At 41.2% G+C, this 18,786-nt stretch overlaps 1 protein-coding gene and 1 non-coding gene across 3 annotated transcripts in view; both read left to right on the top strand.

Annotated features, from left to right (window-relative positions):
• The window catches only part of PARN (poly(A)-specific ribonuclease), a 170,610-nt gene that overhangs the window by 93,984 nt on the left and 57,840 nt on the right, over nt 1-18,786 (top strand). The gene's annotated exons all lie outside the window — the stretch shown is intronic.
• On the top strand, nt 14,262-14,333 carry TRNAK-UUU (transfer RNA lysine (anticodon UUU)). Its single transcript has one exon. It is a non-coding gene; the product is annotated as a tRNA-Lys (tRNA).

Here is an 18,786-nt window from a genome sequence, read left to right on the forward strand (position 1 = left end):
ATCTGATTTGAGGAAATACCCTTTTACTCGCCATTACTAACTATAAAGAAGGCAGCACATTCTACTCTTCTTGTATGCCTCCCTTATTCTTATGTTTTCTCTTTTAATATCTACATTGTCAGAGCCATCAGCCATATGCACTATACTCTATCCCTTATAACCATCATTTAGTGTTAGTCTTACAGGTAAATATATATTTAATGCTCACTATCAGTACTTATAATGATGTTTCTTCAGCTGGTTTGGTTGTCTGAAGCTTTTTCTCTAGTACATGTTTTAGGAAGTCATGGGAAGAATGCTTCTGGAATTCTTATTTTCTTTTTTTTTTAAATAAATACATAAATATATTTATGTATTTATTATTTTTTTTGGCTGCATTGGATCATCTTTGCTGCATGCGGGCTTTCTCTAGTTACGGCGAGCGGGGGCTACTGTTCGTTGTGGTGTGCAGGCTTCTCATTGCGGTGGCTTCTCTTGTTGCAGAGCATGGGCTCTAGGCGTGCGGGCTTCAGTAGTTGTAGCACGCGGACTCAGTACTTGTGGCTCGCAGGCTCTAGAGCGCAGGCTCAGTAGTTGTGGCGCACAGGCTTAGTTGCTCCGCAGCATGTGGGATCTTCCCAGACCAGCGCTCAATCTGCATTGGCAGGCAGATTCTTAACCACTGCGCCACTGGGGAAGCCCTCTTTGAGTATTTTACATATGATATTCCATTTTCTTCTGGCTTGAAGTGCTTCTCTCAAAGGCAGTCTGACTTTTTTCCCTTCTAAATGACTTGCTCTTTTTGAACGGATGCCCCAAAGATTTTTTGCTTTAAAGTCTACTAGTTTTACTAGGATATGTCTTCAGGCTGGTTGTTTTGAATCAGTTTTCCCAGGTATGTGGTGTGTCCTTTCAGTGTGCAGTATTGCCTTTTTTGTTGTTTTTTGGGTTACCTCAGCAAAGGTGTCATGTTATGAAATTTATTTATTTTTATAACTTTATTTATTTATTTTTATTTTTGGCTGCATTGGGTCTTCATTGCTGCCTGCACACAGGCTTTTTCTAGTTGTGGTGAGCAGGGGCTACTCTTTGTTGCAGTGCGTGGGCTTCTCATTGCTGTGGCTTCTCTTGTTGAGGAGCATGGGCTCTAGGCGCACGGGCTCGGTAGTTGTGGCTAACGGGCTCCGTAGTTGTGGCTTGCGTGCTCTAAGAGTGCAGGCTCAGTAGCTGTGGCACACAGGCTTAGTTGCTCCGCGGCATGTGGGATCTTCCCGGACCAGGGCTCGAACCCACGTCCCCTGCATTGGCAGGCAGATTCTTAACCACTGCGCCAGCAGGGAAGCCCTGTCATGAATTTTAACTTTCAGTCTTGTTCTATTCGTTGCTTTTGTTTTTGTCCATGAGAACTGCTATTGTATCTGTTTGAATCTTCTTTGCTTGTCTTCTGTCACTTAGTTTCTAATCATTTTTAACCTCTTTGTTTCTTTTTGGTTTAAAATTTTTCCTCTTTTTCATCATCTCTGTCTCTTAAGGCATGTTGCATCTATTCATTCTTGTATTCTTTCTAATTTAGTCTGCATTTATAAAATGATTTCTTTCATATCAAATTCTTTCTTGAGTTCTAATGTTTTCTTGAGTACCATCCCCTCATTTCTGAGTATTTCTAGTTCTGATTTTGTTCTCACATATATTATATCATTCTCTTAAATTTTTACAGTTCATTTCAAAATATTAGGCACAGCTTTCATCCCCTTTGTAGGCATGTCTTTCTGGCATGCTTTCGTTGGCCATAGGGATAATTTCTTTGCTTCTTTTTTAATAACTTCCTATGGGATTTGAACACAATCCTTTTCTGTTACTCATTTTGACTGTTTTTTTTTTTAAACTATTAAAACCTCTGGAGAAACATTATGTTGGCAATAAAGTATTTTCATGTATATGTATTTGAGTTCACTTGTCAGTCCTAGTGATTTAACGGCAATGAAACATACCATAGAATTTGCTACCTGAGATGGGTTAAAGCCAGTTCATGTTTGTATTGGGGACATTGGTTTAAAAAGGAAGTTAACATCTCCAAGTACTTAGGTTCAAGTTTTGTATGAGCTGCTTATGGCTGAGCTGTGAGAGACAGGAGCAAGTATATATTTTAGAATTTGACCAACACAGTAACAAAGGCAAGTTTGGTTTGAGGAGACAGTAAGGAACAGGTCAGTGTTGATTTGGGGAATTTGTAAAGATGCTTTTCTGTGTTTGTTCTGTGGACCACATGGTGTTTTATTACCAACAGAGAAGTTATATGATGAAAACTTAGCTTCCCCTTGGCATCTGTGATCATTAACAGCTTGATCTTATGTAGCTTTTCTGTGCCGTCTCATTTATACAAAACATCATTATCAAGTGCCCACTACATGCCTGCTCATTCCAGGCATACTCCTGCTGCAGGCCTTTTCACAAGCTGCTTCCCCCACTTGGAATGATCTTTCCCCACATATTCAGTGATTCACACTCCCTCACCTCACCTCTGTCACATCATTGCCCCACATTTCTTTGCCTTACCACTCCATTTGAAAGTAACTCTTCCACACCTCCCCCTACTTCTTGCCTTACTGTTCTCCAAAGCACTGTGGTTGTTTGATTTTTCATTTAGTTTGTACACTTCTGCATGTCTGTTTCCCCTTATTAGAATCAGAGGTCCATGGTAGATCCCCAGTGCCTACAACGGTTCCTGACACACACAAGGCTCTCAGCAGTTTATCAAATTAGTGCATATATGCTGGGTGCTGAGGACGCAGGGGGTGAGCAACACATACCCCACCCCCGTGGAGTTTGGAGTCTAGTGGGAGAGGCAGAAATTAGTTTAATAAAGTGTGGAAAGTGCTAGATGAGAGGACAGAACAGGAGAAACAGAGCTAGTCTAGGGGAGGCTTCCCTGAGAAAGAGAGTTTTGAGCTAACACGTGAAGGAGCAGTGAGCGTGAGCTTTGTGGTGGGGAGCAGTCTAGGCAGACGCAGCACCTTTTTCAAAGGCTTATCAGCCAGAGGGAGCAAGGCCAGCGCCGTGAGGGAGTGGGGGAGAGGTGCCCGGGCAGCTGGGCAGCTGGGCAGGGCCCCATCAAGCAGGGCCTTAGGCCAAGTTACAGATTTTGTTCTTAGTGAGCTGCCTAAACAGTAGTACCAGTCACAGCCACATAGGCTGGGTCATAACTCAAGACAGTGTGGCGTATCACAGTATATATGGTATATACAGGATTTTACAGGATATCCAGCAGGGAACTAGAATGATTAATGATGGGACCCATTTGTCATGGCCTACGAATGGCTCCCTCATAGCGATTTTGAGAGACCGCAGATAAAATGAATATATATAATAAATAGTCCATATTTGTATTATTTATTAGCAAGGCTACAGTTCTGTAATATTTTTATTTTTAATAGTATATTTGCTGGAGTTCTGAAAGTATGTTTTAGGTGGTCCTGGAAGAGAAGCATTTATTTTAGTTATAAGAAAAAAAAAAAAAAAGAAAAGAAAAAAAACTCTTTAAAATGAGCAAGATGACTGCTTTTATTGTTAGTTTCACCTGGAAAGGTAAAGTTTTGTAGAAGCGTATGGATAAAAACAGATATCAGAGACCGTAAGGCAGAGTGCAGAGAGCAGGCCTGTCTGGTGTGCCGTGGCCTCACTTTGATTTCCGGGGCCTGGTCCTTAACACGCTTCACCGGTGTTGGCCAGTTGCTTATCCCGAATTCTCTGAGCCTAGCTTTCCTCCTGTGGAAAACGAAGCTGAAATAGTCCTTTGCTCATCCATCTGTAGCGAGTCAGCAAGCCTCCTCCTCACGGAGGCCCCATTTGCCGGCCTCCCAGGATGGATGAGGCTGAATGAGAGGATGGTTGGTACAACACTTGGTGCAGGCCTGGCGCTTAGGAAGTGCTCCACTCCATGGCAGCTCTACCTCTAGCGAGGAAGATAATGTTATTTGCCTTACTGTGTTTTATACACAATTAGTGGCTTTTTAACTTATGCCTTCCAGGAGGAGAAAAGAAAAATCACTTATTTTTAGCTCTTAAAGGCTTTTCGGAATTACTTTTTAGATGCATTTAACCCTCTAAGTACATGGATCTCAACTTGAATCTGTTAAGCCTAATAATTCAGGAGGCAGAAGAGAGCCAAAGATATCTCGTCTCATAGTTTTGTCATGATTTCAGCGTGATGATTCAAACTTACGTTATGTGTGATGTATTATTAGCTTCCCTCTCTGACTAGTGTTGGAATTCGTCTGCTGCTTGAGCACTTCCCAAGTAATTTTTTCCTTTTTTAATGAGCCATCAAATAGGATGTGGCTTGGGGTTTTCTCAGCAGTTGGAGTGGATTTCTGTTAATGTGTCTGGACTCTCTTTCCCTCTCCTTTGTGAACAACGGCATTCACTTCTGAGCAGGGCGTTAGGGGTGTGGGGTATAGGCTGCGTCCCTAGAACAGGCCAAGCTGTTTCATCCTTGACCTTTAACAGATAACGGAACCTTGGACTTATCATCCTGTGTCAACTCATGGAGATAAGCAAGCTGTGTGCTTTTAGGGTTTGAGCTAGCAGTGAATTTTTAATTTTGTTTTATTTTTTTAAATAAGGGAAGACTAATGTACAATTGACAGGAAATACTTGTATAGATTGGAGATAATAGAAGAGTTAAGAACTTATCATCTGATTTCTATGTGTTCTTGGGACCCGTAAGAAGGGGAAATGATCCAAAAACTGCCTTCCCCCCCGGCACCTTTGGCCACACCGAGCGGCTTGCGGGATCTCAGTTCCCCAACCAGGGGTTGAACCCGGCCCCCCTGCAGTGGAAGTGCAGAGTCCTAACCATTGGACTGCCAGGGAATTCCCTCCAGAAACTACCTTTATTGAGCAACCCCATGATTGGGTGGCATTCAGAACTTTTGACTTTGGTGAATTTTTTTTTCCCCCTCTGTGGTTCAGTTCTTTTCTACATTTTCTGGTCTCTGTGTAGATTTCTTCTGTCTCTCCTCCTTCCTGGTTTAGCACGGCAGAAGAGCAAGCTTGGTTAGAAGATAAGCATTGTCTTCATAGCAAGTCAGAACACCGTGTGCCAGGATGGTGGTAGCTAGGTGGTCTGCTGCTGTGTGCTTCTGTGGTTGTCAGTGAAGACCTGGGTTTAAAACGCAGTGACCTGGTATGGTCTTTGGAAAAGCAGAATGACAAATTAAGAAACTAAGTCCAGCTCAAGGTTTGGGTTTCCTTATTTGTCATTTTGATTAAGCAGCTGTTTCTTTTCTCTTTAAGGCCTTGATCATCTTCATATCATACAGATTAATCTTTCTTTTTGTGCTTTAAAAAAGTGAATTTTTATAATACCTACATAATTTGTGGTTCTTTACAGGCACTTAATTATCTCTAAGTAGATCATTTTCCCAGCCTTCATTTTTTTCAAGAATTTGTGAAAATGTTAGAAAAATACAGTACTGGTTAAGTTGGCTACTGCATATGTATTGATTTAAAAAGCTACCCTGGATGGCAGTTCACAGCTTTAGGAGGATATGTTGTTTCACTTGGTTTTCCTGCAGCCTTTGTTGAAATTTGTTTGGTGAAACTCATTACCCCATACTTTGGAAATGGCCCTGACCTTTTCCTTTTCCTCACAAATGAACATATTCTTTCAACCCTCTGCCGTGTGTTCTCCCCTGTGGGTAGAGTCTTCAGCTGCAGAGATGCTTGAAAAGCCTGCAGCAGCGCTGAGCAGGTTAAATTTAATTGCTGGGTGTCTGGGAATCTTTTCTGAAGAGGAGTGTTTCCACCAGTTGTTTTGGTCATTGTTTTGTTGGGGTGTTTTTGTTTGTCTGTTGGCTCTGGGTGAGGATTTAAACTCTCCTCTGAAAGAAAACTGTGAGGAATATGTTAGCACGATAAGTTGTATATCTCAACTCTGGTGAGCTGTGAAACCCATTTCTTAGGGACTAGAAGTAACAAGGACATTTAACCATGTTCTTCCTTCTTTACTAAAGAAATGCGATGCCAAAATGTTTATTCCTTCAAGAATAGAAAAATATTTACACCCTCCCCCAAGGGTTGGGAAATGCACTTCTTCCTATGCAGCAGGATTCTACCTGAAACAGTTGCTTCTGTAGGCTTTTTTTTTTTTTTTTTTTGCTCCAGCTATAAAAATCTCTGTGATTTAATACATTTTGCCCTAACACTTGTGTTAATATTACATATAAAAACGCTTTTCACATGCTCTTAGATGTTGGTGATATTTGACCAAGTATTTGAGCTTCATATTTGTGGGTTTTAAACAATAATGATGATGATGATATAAGTTTATCTTTATTATTTGTTATACATTTGATAGCTCTCTTAAGTGATGGATGGGGTATAGTGTTTAAATTTTTGATCCCCCAAATATCTCTTCATAAGAAAACATATTGGAATGGAAAACAGTATGGAGGTTCCTCAAAAAACTAAAAATAGAGTTGCCATATGATCCAGCAATCCCACTCCTGGGCATATACCCAGACAAAACTATAATCAGAAAAGATACACGCACCCCTGTGTTCATAGCAGCACTATTTACAGTGGCCAAGACATGGAAACAACCTAAATGGCCATCAATAGGTGAAAAGATAAAGATGTGGTGCATATATACAGTGGAATATTAGCCATAAAAAAGAATGAAATAATGCCATTTGCAGTAACATGGATGGATCTAGAGATTATTATGCTAAGCGAAGTAAGTCAGAAAGACAAATATCATGATATCACTTATATATGGCATCTAAAATGCGACACAAATGAACATATCTATGAAACAGAAACAGACTCACAGACATAGAGAACAGACTTGTGGTTGCCGGGGCTGGTTTGGGTGGGGGGGTGCGGTGGGAAGGAAGGATTGGGAGTTTGGGATTAGCAGATGCAAACTGTTATATATAGGATGAATAAACAACAAGGTCCTACTGTATAGCACAGGGAACTATATTCAGTATCCTGTGATAAACCATAATGGAAAAGAATATGAAAAAGAATGTATATCTGTGTATAATTGAATCACTTTGCTGTACAGCAGAAATTAACACAGCATTGTAAATCAACTATACTTCAATAAAATTTTAAAAAAAGTATTGGTAATAACACTGTTTTGTCATTTATGACAACATTTTAAAATAATCTGTTTACTTATAGCCAAAGAAAAAATTACTAAACAATCATGCAGAAAGTCATATTTATTGAATTAAGCTCGGTCTTCCCCTTCTCTCCACCCTCAATTCAGTAACTCTTCAGTGCACAGTTTGTGCTTTCTGTGAGGGAGCAGGGCCAGCTGACTGAGTATTCTAAGATGCAGGCTACAAGCTGGAGTGCCCATCCATGCGGTGGGGACCTTGTCTGGAAGGCACATCAGGGGCTGATCAGTAAGGTCGAATAAGCAGATCGATAGGTTGTTTACATCTCTTTGGCAGATTGTAGTCTTGTAGGAGAGGTTCCTTTCTCAGTGGAGATGGCTGTCTTGAGAGGTCATTCCAGGTATGTGAAGTCTTCTAAGTGGACTATTTTATTTCTCAGAATAATTTTACTTAATTATTTCAGAATAATTTTATTTATTTATAATTTAACTTATTCCTTGGAAATTTTGCCTTTTAAAAATTTTACCTTCTGGATTCTCAGAATAATTTTATTATTCTCAGAACACTTTACTTTCAAGAATAATTTTAAAATTCTGTCGAACGTTGAAAGTTGTCAGCTTAAGATGTTAACTTGCCTACATTCAGAAATGATATCGAGATTTTCATTTAGTTTGTGATAACTGTTCTCTTAAGCCTATAGTTAAAAATGAAATGAATTGTGGAATTTTGGTTCAGCCTAGATTAGGATTTTTGAGGTTGAGCTATAGCCAAACACCAAATTAATTAAATAAAATATTGAGACTGCTCTGTCTCAAAGAAAATTTATTTGGTCTTTGCTGGCATCGAATCAAGCCTTTTGAGTATAACATTTTCAGCGTATTAATAATAGTATGCGTTAGCACAGGGAGATCAGCTCGGTGCTTTGTGACCACCTAGAGGGGTGGGATAGGGAGGGTGGGAGGGAGACACAAGAGGGAGGAGATATGGGGATATATGTATATGTATAGCTGATTCACTTTGTTATAAAGGAGAAACTAACACACCATTGTAACGCAATTATACTTCAATAAAGATGTTAAAGAAAATAATAGTATATGTAAACATATTCATAGCTCATAACCTTCCTCTGTAATTATCAAAAACTTTGCTATCCCACGGTCAGTTAAAAAGTTTTCTTTTTGAATAGGGCTCTCTTAGTTATTACAGAGGACACAGCACTGTGGGACTAGGAGCCTGTGTTCCCTGCACTCAGCTTTCAGATTGTCTAATCGGGTAACTACAGTAACAAAAATATTCCACTGTGTTGCAAGTCTAAGAATGACAAATTTTTTGTCTTTTATTTTTAAAGAGTATTTTAAAAAATGAAATGAATACATGTTCATTACAGAAAATTGGGGAGAAACATACACACAAATGAAATAAAATCACCTAGAAATAATCATCATAACATTCTGTTGGTTTCTTTCTTTTTTTTTTTTTTTTTTTTTTTAGTATTTTGCCTCTTTATTTTATGTGGGTATAATTGTGCATGCTTTAATTTTTTCTGTTTTTAATAATAGTTGTTGAGACGTTTTCTCAAGTTATTTAAGCTTGTTGGGGAAGGAAACAGTTTCCCTCTACCCTTTCTAGGTTCTTCCGGCTGGTCTAAGAATTAAATTGACACGAGACAGATTAGCAGGAGAAAAACAAACTTAATTACGTACATACTAGAGGCTCTGTAAGAAACATGAGACCCAAGGATAAGTTAGGCAGTTGAGGCTTATATGCCTTCTGAGAGGAGGAGAAAGGGGTAGGGGTTTGAGACTTCTAAGTGGGAGGAAGGCAGTTCACATGGAGATGGGAAAATAAATGTTTGGTAAGCAAACATTTGCTGGGCCCTGCAGAGACAATGGGACACAGACAGGACTGTGGTCTCCAGGCCCTGCCGAGTTCCCCCAACCTCACTTTGCCCATATCTTTGCAGACATCTCTGGCGGTAGTGCTCCTCCTAGATCAGGCCCTTTATCCAAATTCTTTTAGGCAGTTAAAGGAGGAGAAGGGGTTAAAAACAAAGACTTCCTAAGGGTTCTGTTTCTTAAAAATAATCAGCTTAAAATAATCCTCATGCTAAATAGACACATTTTGGGGTGGCAAATTTTGCTCCCCTACAAACTCTACGAAAAAATTTTAACTGGTTGCATTAGTTAAATAAACCATCAAGTTGATATACCATAATTTACTCAATAATATTCTTATTATAGAATTTTTAGGTGATTTTTCATTCTTAATGCATTGTTTAATTTTAACAACACTCTCAAACCTCTTTGGGCAGAAGAATTTTGTGTGAAAGGAGGAACTGCAAATACAAAATTATAAAATCTCTGGAATTTCACTTGGCCTCTGTCTATAACATGATAGAGCCAGAGAATTGGTTTAAAAAAAGAAGTTTAAAAGTTAGAATTTCTCACATATTGTCAGGTTGCCCTGTATAAAGGTTATATCAGTTTATAATCCGTCCAGTGTTAGGTATTTATCTTTTTAAAACTGTTCTTATCAGCAGTTATTTTCATTTTATTTTTGATATTTTCTCTAACTTTTTACTCCGAAAACTTTTAAACCTATAACCCTATAGGTAAGACGGCAGCATTTGTTACATTTGCTTTATCTCCCCCTCATTCTGCACCTATACACACACACGCATACGTTATATATATATATATATATATATATACAAGCACGTATATATGTATTATTATTATTTCTATTAAGGTAAATTTATGATATTGATATGATCTAATGTTTAGGCCATAATAAAATTTCTCCAAATGTCTCAACACTGTCTCTTACAGTTTTTTATTTTATTTTTTGATCCAAGATCAAGTCAAAATCATGTATTGCATTTAGTCATCATAATTCTCTTTTTTTAAACAAGTGTCAAAGATTTTATTCAACTCATTAATTAATGAAAAAACTAATAAGATGTTAAAAGCAATTCAAATGAGAATTTAACACACTAGACAATGTATTTTTACAGTCCTGTGAACAGAAATCATTTGCATAACTAGGGACAGGAAGCATTTGTATTTCTCTCAGTTTTCTACAATTTAACTTCTACCGGTTGTAAAAAAACAAAAACAAACCCTGGTATTAGTTTTCCGCTGCTGCTGTGACAAATTACCAAAAACTTGGTAGCTTAAAACAACACAAACTGATTATCTTACAGTTTAGTTGGAGTATCTTACAGTTGGAGGGCAAAAGTCCAAAATGGGTTTCACTTGGCTAAGATCAAGGTGTCAGCAAAGCTGTGTTCCTTCTGGAGGCTCGAGGGGGGAATCCGTTTTTTTGCTTTTTCTCCACCTTCTTGAGGCCACCCGCATTCTTTGGCTCCTGGTCCCCTTCCTTCATCTTCGAAGTTAGTGGAGTCATCAAAGCTCTTTAATCTCCTTTAATCTAGAACAGTTCCCCAGCCTGTTTTTGTTTTTTATACAGCATTAACACTTTCTGAAGAGTTCAGACCAGGTGGTGTTTTGTGGTGTCCTTCGATTCGGGTTTGTCTGTCTCCTGGGATTACACGTGTCTGACAGGAGGGCTACATAGGTGACGTCCTCTTAGCACGTCACACTGAGGGACACACACTGTCTATTTGTTCCATTAGTACTGACGTTTTGTTTGATAATTTTGTTAAATGGTGGCCTCAGAAATCTCCATTGTAGCTCTCCCACTTTGTATTAACAAGTATTCTACGGGTAATACTTGTGCAAGGATGCCATTCAGATTTTAGTTGATGTTCTGCAAAGTACACACTTGAATTATTTTGAGAAGTTTAATTGGTTCTTCTCATTTTGTGTGTTGTGTACTTTTCTTATTGATTTGTGAGTACACTTTTATTATGATGATTTTTCATTTCTAACATTTAGTAAGCCGTTAGTTATTAGCTACTAGGCACTGTTCTGAAACCTTCATAACGATTTTATGAAATGCAGGTACCATCTTCCCCCTTCATTTTACAGAAGAAATTGAAGCTTAGAGAGACTAATGCTGAGTTATGTATTTTGCAAATATTTGTCCCAGTTTGTTGTATACGTCTTAATATAGTCTATTTTGCTACCCCAAAGCTTTACATATTATCATAGTAACAACTATCAATTTATTCTTTTATAGTTTTTGCCTTTGGTGTCCTATTTAGAAGCATTAAGTATTAAATCCATTAGGAATGAGTTTTGCTCAAATGCCATCTTATCAGTAAGTAGGGTTGCCAGATTTTGCCTAAACTAAGTAAGCATGGCCCAAATATTGTATGGAATGTACTTATACTAAAAAATGATTTGTTGCTTATCTGAAATTCAACTTTAACTTGGTGTCCTCTATTTTTATTTGGCAATCCTATCAGTAAGGCTTTCCCTGGCCGCTTTATTTAAAATTGCAACTCCCATCTCAGCACTCCCGGCTTTTCTCTTTCTCCATAGCACTATATATACACAATGTATTTTACTTTTTTGTTTAGTGTCTGCACTCTACCACTGGAATATAAACTCCATGATACCAGGCTTTTTTTAACTCTTAAATGTAGGTTTGACATACATATAGAAAAGTGCACGCGTCATTAGTATATCACTCAATGAATTACCTCAAAGTGAGCACACCCATATAACCACCCTCCAGGAGGGCGAAGATTTTTATTCTCAATGTATTTCCAATGCCTAAAGTAGTACCTGACACATAGTAGGTAATCAGCAAATATTTGTTGAATGAATCAATAATGTAGCCTGTGAGGTCGGCATTCAGGTTACTTATGTCCAAATAACTAGTGAGAGAATTTATTGATTATTTATTGCTTGGTTCTTATCCCCCTGAAAAGCGTAATTTTTGATGAATTTGAATAGTGCAATTATTTAGCTATTCCCCTACTGTTGAACATTTTGGAGGTTTATGTTTGTGGTTTTATATATATCTGTTTTTTATCCTTAAACATCTTTGTGCATTAAAAATTAGTCCTCATTTCAGATTGTTTTCATAGACTGGTTTCCCAAAAGAGGAATACTAGGCCAAAGGGTGCGCCCCTCTCATTCAGACAGAACACCCACTGACAGTCAGTGGACCTGTCTGCTGAAGATGGCACATGGAAGGGACCAACACCATCGCCTGTGTTCCCTGCTTCGGAGAACAGCTAGCAGACCAGGTGGTGAGTGCCTGGTCGCTTCCTTGACATCATTCTTCCTGGTTGGTAGGGTGAGCAAGATGCCTCGGGGCTGAATGCCAGCTCCTCTCCTCATACTAGTTGCAGGACTTTGGGCAAGTCGTTCAACAGATTGCCGTTTTCTCTAGACAGTGATGGTAGCAGAGCCTGCGGGGGTACCACATGGGATGTAGTCTCAGGAGGTGGTAACTGCAGCTCTAGGGGCAGGTGGCCTCTGCTGCTCGAAGCTCACCCAGTCCCTGGTCCAGATCATTTGGTAGATGAGCTGATGGAGGCAAGGTGACCACTTCACTTTGACCATGAAATACTTGTCAGGTGAATGAGGGTCAGGCTGTGAGCCTACAGGATAGGATTCCCACCTTCCCATTATGACCACAGGTATGCAGAGAAAGAGGGGTATTATCACCCCTTTCAGACAGATTGATTTGAACTGTGAGAGCACACCCTCTCAGCTGAGGCTGCCCTCGTCTTTCCTTGCTCATACACGATACATCCATTTCTGTCACCTTCACAGGAGAAAATAGATAACCGCATTACCCTTTTCTCACACCGGTCAGCTCTTTCCAGGATTGCTCCTATTCACGAAGAACTAACAGGTCCGTGAGTGTCGTGTGCGCATTGAGAGTATGAGTTGTCTTGTGTAAACCACTGGTGAACATGACATTTACCACCTGGCTGCCAAGAAGAGGAGGCAGGGGTTTCTTTTCCCTTTTGGTGCTCTCACTACACCAGAAAGAATAGGTCGTTCATTCAGTTAATATTTATTACAAAGGGCCTCTGTGGGAGGAGGCTATTCTTAAACTCCACAAAGTACCCCTAACACCAAAGGGGAGTGGACAGGATGCTCAAGGGCACCTGGAGGGGCAGTGCAGTGGGGAGAGAGGAGGGGAGCGCGGGGGGGAGCGCGAGTTGGCATTTCTCTGCAGTCTCGTGTTTTATTTAAACCATCCTCGCAAACTTGAAAAATTCCACTCTATAATACATCCATTTTATTTTAATATTAAAATGTTTTAAATGACCAGATTAATTATTTAACTTTTCCTCCCTGCTCTCCAGTAAAATCCATGCTCTGGGACGTCAAGCCATGGTTATTCAGTGGCTTGTAGTCATCGCAAGCCCCAGGCTGCTGGGAAGCAGCGAGAAATAGCTGTGTTAGACGCTCTCTCTGGGAGAAGTATCAGCGGTGGCATAAAGTGACTGGAACATGTTCCTATCTAGAAGGACTAGCTGGGGTCTGTGCACTCAGAGGACGGGCACAAAGCCCTGGGTTATGTATTCACTCGGTTGCAACTAGAGAAGCATCATAAAATTTTTAAACTTGCATGAATTCAAATGTACTCATTGGGGAAATTATTTTCTCGGTAGTGAGACTGGTTTTGCTTTTCGGTCCACTCAGTGAAAGTGAGTGAGTCGGGGATGAAATGGGAGCTAGGGATCTGCTTTTCCCACGAGAATATCCATTCTCAAGTTCCGCCTATCGGGTGACCCCTGCCGATTAGAAATTAGGTGTGCTCACCCACGTGTGTCTTCAGTAACCTGGTCCTCACATGCAAGCCTGGTGTGCAAGAGGAGAAGCAGCGGAGTGCTCTGACACTGGAGGGAAAAACAGCCATGTCGGATGCTGGCATGACACTTCCAAAGGGAATTTTCAAGGGTAGCTTTGACTAAACGTGGTTTTCACCTTTAGCCTCCCTGCCGGTCTTCTCCACACAGACGCACTGTTGCACACACACTGTTGCAACTCCACCGTGCTAGGTGCTTTCCCTGAAATGACCTCTGGACAGCACCTCAGCGCAAGGACAAGGCAACAGTTGCACGGAGAGGTGAAGTGGGAGCCCAGTGGTAGGACTTTCCAACCCCAGAGCGTACACTCATTCCATCGGGCCTTTCTGCTCCTACAGTTGTATTAAAATCTTTTAAATCACGAATTGCTCAAAAAGAAAAAAATTTTTTTAATTTAAATAATCCCAACAGGGAGTTCCCTGGCAGTCCAGTGGGTAGGACTCGGCACTTTTACTGCCGTGGCCTGGGTTCAATCCCTGGTCAGGGAACTAAGATCCTGCAAGCCACACAGTGCGGCCAAAAAAAAACCCAACGTCATTTAGTCCAGACTTGCAGAGAACCAAGTTACAGGGTCTGCCTGTGCTTTTTTTGGCGACAGCAGTGAATCCTGGCTGCGCTCTGGCCTGAGCTGGAGAAGAACGGGCCGAGATTGGAGTGAGTTTTGCACCACGTCCGTGACTTTCAGGCTGCACTCAGATAGCTGTTCCCCATGTGTGCGTCCGCCCCAGGGTGGGCTTGTGGGACAAGTGTGCGCCTGGATCTTGGGAGAAGGCATTACGCAGCATTCCAGCTGCCCGCTGGGGATTCTCACTGCTCCTGCTTTAGTAAAATGTGGCAGGTTGCCTGGCAACCCCCAGCTGGTGGGGATTTTTTTCTACCTACTTCAGGAGAAAGCCCTCTATCAGCTCTTGGCTGACTACTCAGGGCGGAGTAGGAGATAAACTTGGCTCTGAAAGACGACTTTCTCCTTTATTTTTCACACCTCTGCCTGAATCTTAACATTCGCTCTCTCCTCTGTTCTCATTTGTCTATCATTTAAAGGTAGAAGCTGGACAGTTTGCCTCCCAAATCAAGTCCTGAGGGGGATTCGTTACTGAAAACATGTTCTTTTTTTACATTAGTCAAAATTGTTTCATTTGTGAGTCAGACCTGTGGACTGTTTCACTGAGTGTGTTGTATATAGCCATGCACCTCCGTGCTGCTGATTTGGTTTTGACAGAAGGATCCAGTTGTAGCCTTAGAAGCAAGTGTGGCTTGTGCATTTCCTGTTGGTGAAGGCCTCTAACTGCTGCCCTAACCTGGTGCGGGACCAGTCTGTCTGTGAGTGCCCTGCAGAAACGTGGTTTGTGGAGCTTTGCAGCTCTGTCCCGTGCAAGCTGCTATCAGATACTCATATTTTTCTTCATTGAAATCATAGCATAATGCTATGCAAAGGCAGGATAAGTAAATTCATTCATTAAACTTAAGTTTACATGCTTTAAAATGAGACTTTACTTATGTTAGAGACATTAGATGTGGGACTGCAGAGTTATCATTTAAAGGGTGATAATATTTTTCTAGGGAAAAATAAAAGTAGAGAGTACTTTAAAATCCCTGAACGCTCCATTATCAATCAGAAAGCATTCTGTGTTCTGCTGTACCGATACATGACTTTCAAAAGTTGTTTTTCAATTTCCCAATTTGTGTTAAGCATTTTGGTGTTGTCGGAAGCTCTTGAGCCATTGGGAATTTTAAGATGTAATGTTATAAAATACTCCAAAATACTTTAAAGCTGGGGTCCCCAGGTCCCCGGTCCTTGGCCTGTTAGGAACCGGGTGGCACAGCAGGAGGTGAGCGGCGGGCAAGTGAGCCAAGCTTCATCTGCCACTCCCCATCGTGCCCCATCGCGCCCCATCGCGCCCCATCGCTCGCACCACCGCCTGAACCATACCCCCCACCCCACCCCCGTCCGTGGAAAAATTGTCTTCCACGAAACCAGTCCCTGGTGCCAGAAAGGTTGGGGACCGCTGCTTTAAAGTGTAGCAGTATAACAACACTTGCCACTGTATCCGGTTTCTTTTTTCATGTAAGTGTTTTTAAATGTAACATTTGACTCTCTTTTTCTAACCAGTCGATTTTCCATTGGATGTCCAAACACACAAAAAGATCTACATTTACTTCTCCTTAGGATGTAGAAAACAAAATGACTGTTCAGAACAATGTAGAGATCTTAACAACTTCAGACAGGAAAGCTGACCAATGCCAGTATCAATTAAAAAAGAAAATCTGCCTTATTCTCCTGCTGGCACAATATTTCACAGGTCCTTTACATGTTCAGGAGTGGTGAAAAACTTGTTACTTCTCTGAATTTGGGGAGTTGCCATCTTCTAAAAGCACTTCCTCACCGAATGGGAGAAGCTCACTCTCTGGCCGCCTCTCAGGCCGGCATGCCCTCCCCTCCCCCTTCCTCTCCCCGTCCCTCTCTTCGTCCCTCTCTCTGACCCTCTCTCCGTCCCTCTCTTCGTCCCTCTCTCTCTTATCTTTCCATCCCCCACTCTCCTGTGTATGTATGTGTTTGACACTGAGCTGCTTCAGCTGCTTTTGGCAGCTTAACGTGCTTGTGTCAGAGCCGAATGCTGCCTGTAGGTCTGACCACTGATGATGGCAGCGACCACCTCCCATAACAGGGAGACAGACTTAAGGATGAAGAAAATAAAGAGGTGGATTGGTCTTCCTAAACTCCTGAAGCCTATAGGGAAATGGTTTGGTGACTTAAAAGGAGAAAAATAATACAAGTGTAGAATGAATGTGTTAAAAGCCAAGATGGGATGGGACTTTAAAAACCAAAGTGATTCTTACTCAGCTTTGTGCTGCCCCTTTGGCCTGTTTGGTGATCTGTAGGGTTTTACTGTGTGGTCTACAGACAGAACCCACCAGTGAAATAAATTAGTCATTGGGCACATAGTGTCAGCAAAGGCAAAGAGTAAAACTGATGTGGAAAATAAGGCTAACTTCGTCATTCTTTCTTTATTTCCTCATTGGAGAAGCGTGTGATTCTTTCTGTATACTTTTCTGAAGTCAGACATTGCCGGTTATAATGAATACCTTGCATCGTCCCAAGGCAACCTGTGGTCTGAAGAGCAGATTTCGTTGCTTTTGTTATGAATCGATTCTCTCTCCGTAGAGGCTGGACACAGTGCCAGTGAGGCTCCGCGCAGGCACCAGGGAGGCTGGCCTGAGTGTTAAAGGAGGTTGTGTTGGCAGTTTTTTCCTGACCTTTTTGGTGGTAACAGATCACATGCGGGGTGTCCTGGAGACACTGAAGAGGCGAGTCACGTTTGATGTAGATTTCAGGGGGTTCCGCATCTCTAGATGGATTGCAGGGGTGGGGAGTGGGGAAGAGAACAAGGCAGGACTAGGAAGAGGGCTCTTTTCATAGGTAGCATCGTGGTGCCATCATGAGAACCCTGGGAGCTTCCAGATCGGTAGCGCGGCAGCGAAGGGCTAACGAGGACCCCAGCCGGAGTTGTCTATATGGAATTTCTGTGACTCCTTCTTACTAGGTTGGGAGAGGCCACTTTGCTTCTGGGGACTGATACCCTCCTTCCCAGGGGTAATGACTCACCCTGCAGGTAAGATAGCTCAGCCCTGCCTGGCTGATAAAGGCCTGTCATTCTCATTCTCTCCCCAGGTCCCCTCCTTCCCTCCTGGGTTTCGCTTGGTTAATGAATAAGCCTAGTCATGAGCTGTAAGTAAATTCTTTTATCAAACGGAAACCACATCAAAACATCCACAGAGAGACATTTAATGAAAGTGTAAATATTGCAGTACAGCATCTCCCGTATCTGGTTGGCTTATGCACAAACAGACTTTAAGCTTTTCACCTATTGAAACCTTTAAGTCTGAAAATATGCTGCTCTGTGAGGCTCTTTGTAAACATGGTCTTGGGACGTGGAGAAAAGTTGGTGCATTTATGTGTTATCACAATAGCACTAATATTGTGGCAGATTTACTGCTTCATAAACAGCTCAAACTGCCAAGGTTAACAGTCCAAAAGTGTTGTCTTGGTGTATGTGGGGACATTTATATTTGGTGTATATTTGTGTCTGGCATCTGAAACATCGCTAACGAGAACCAGTGAACCCTTCTTAACTCTGACTGCAGACCCGGCCACTACCTCGAGCCAGCAGTTCAGTTTACACACTGGCTCTGGTTGGTGAATAGGTTGTGTCCTCAAAGTTCTTTTGTTGATTAACCTTTTAGAACACAAAGCGCATTGTCGCACAGAAATGCCACTTTGAATGGTGGGTGTCAGTGAGCTGCGGCTTGTTTCAAACTTCGAGTCATGGCCCATCAGTGGGTCAGAAAATCAGTGCTAGTTGACGCCAGAATAAAAAAGAAGAGAGAAAAGAAACAGAATAGGAAACATCAGAGTGGGTTGCCTAGAAAAGATAGGTCTTGTTTGGTGACACTGTTGCAACTTAAAACCTACTGGACACTGTATGCCTTTAGAGCGTGAAAGGTACCCGTGTAGGGGGAGGTTGTATCAGCAGTGGGTTAAATCTGGCCATTTTCCACCGTCCAACACTGTGATGTCAGGCAAGGGGCTTAACCTATCTGGGTCTCTGTTTTGTCATACTCAAAATAGGGCTGTTTTGTAGAGGTACGATTAGAGATGAAAGAGTATATGTTAGGGTTAATATATTAGGATATTATAGAACATATGGTAATATATTAGGATTAGAGCTAATACAGCATCTGGTGCATGGTAACCCCTCTGTAAACCATGATTATTATTTATTTGTACTCCTTTGTGATATATGTAGACCTTAAAGATACTGTTATAAAATAGTATAACTAAAACATGTACCGTTTAGTCTTCCCTAGAGTACAATTTATTCAGTGTTCCTGACATTTAGGATCTGCCATTTCGCACATTCTAGGAGGAGATCTTTGATTTTA

This window comes from Balaenoptera acutorostrata, chromosome 15 (assembly GCF_949987535.1).
Source record: "Balaenoptera acutorostrata chromosome 15, mBalAcu1.1, whole genome shotgun sequence".
Classification (NCBI taxonomy): Eukaryota; Metazoa; Chordata; class Mammalia; order Artiodactyla; family Balaenopteridae; genus Balaenoptera; species Balaenoptera acutorostrata.